The sequence below is a fragment of the Lontra canadensis genome, unplaced genomic scaffold, assembly GCF_010015895.1.
Source record: "Lontra canadensis isolate GAN:19392208 unplaced genomic scaffold, GSC_riverotter_1.0 scaffold638, whole genome shotgun sequence".
Classification (NCBI taxonomy): Eukaryota; Metazoa; Chordata; class Mammalia; order Carnivora; family Mustelidae; genus Lontra; species Lontra canadensis.
Window position 1 is genome coordinate 35,761 of NW_022631622.1, and position 1,451 is coordinate 37,211.

At 43.0% G+C, this 1,451-nt stretch overlaps 1 pseudogene; it reads left to right on the forward strand.

Annotated features, from left to right (window-relative positions):
• The first annotated feature begins 458 nt into the window (after nucleotides 1-458).
• LOC116863168 lies at nucleotides 459-1,240 on the forward strand (annotated as a pseudogene).
• The last annotated feature ends 211 nt before the right edge of the window (nucleotides 1,241-1,451 follow it).

Below are 1,451 nucleotides of genomic sequence, written 5' to 3' on the forward strand. Positions count from 1 at the left end.
ATCCCCCAGGGATAGTGTGATCTGTTAATACACTGTCCAGATGAGAACACGTTAGTGCATAAGAGAGAACTGTTAATTCACTTGGGACAGCAGGTATAAGCCAGGCCTCCCCTGAGCAAGCCCTTGGCGAGCAAAGCCTATATGATTACCCAAAGGCCCTAACTCAGAGCCTTGTCCACAATAGATACTCAGTAAATACCACTTCACTGATTGGATCCAGTGTGTTGTGTCATTTTTCTGATGTTCTGTTAATGCCATAATAGATTTTGAAATTCCAGTGTTTGTCTTTTTTTTCTTCTGTTTTATAACACCAGTTGTATGCAGCAAGATATGATAGCACAGTCCTCCCTGAACAATCTTAAACAGTCCCTATCAAACCTTTTTCTAAAAAGATATTTTTAGCTCTCTTTCCTAATGTACTAGAAGGAGGCAATCCTCTTCTCGTGCCCAGCACGGCCATGGCTCTTGGTCCCAAGAAGCGTCTGAAGAGTGTAGCAGCTCCAAAGCATTGGCTGCCACATAGACTGACCAGTGTGTTTGTCTCTTATTCATCTACTGGTCCCCCTAAGCTGAAAGACTGTCCCTCCTCATCATTTTCCTAAGGAAAAGACTTAAGGATGGCCTGACAGGAGATGAAGTAAAGACCTGTATGCAACGTTTATTAAGATTGATGACAAGGTCCAAACTGATAGAACTTACCCTACTGATGGATGTCATCGGCATTGGCAAGACTGGGGAGAATATCTGTCTGATCTCTGATACCAAGTGTTGCTTTGCTGTTCATTGGATTATACCCGAGAGGCCAAGTATAAGTTTTGCAGAACAAGGAAGATCTTTGTGGGGAACAAAAGGAATCCCTTATCTGGTGGCCCATAGTGCTCACACCATCTACTATCCCCTCATCAAGGTGAATGACACCACTCAGATTAATTTGGGGGCTGAAAAGTTTACTGATTTCAGCAAGTTTGACCCTGGAAATCTGTGTGTGATGACCAGAGGTGCTAACCAGGGAAGAACTGGTCTGATCACCAATAGAGAGATAGACACACACACTGGTTCTTTTGATGTAGTTCAGATGAAGAATGCCAATGGTAACAGCTTTGCCACTCGGCTCTCTAACATTTTTGTTATTGGCAAAGGCAACAAACCATGGATTGCTCTTCCTTGCGGAAAGGGTATCTGCCTCACCACTGGTATGTAGAGAGACAAGGGACTGGTGAGCAAATAGAACAATGGGTAAAATGGTCTCTAGGTGACATGTCTAGGAAGACATGATTGGAATTATACTCAGTTAAAGATAATACAGTGTGATTAAAAATAATAATAATAAATAAGATTTTTTAAATATGCCATAATGTGTGCTCTGCAAGGAAAGGGGCTACAACCACGAGCACAGAGGACCCATGGTAAGTCCTTGCAGGGAAGGTCTACTGCAAGGCACGTGCAGGGAG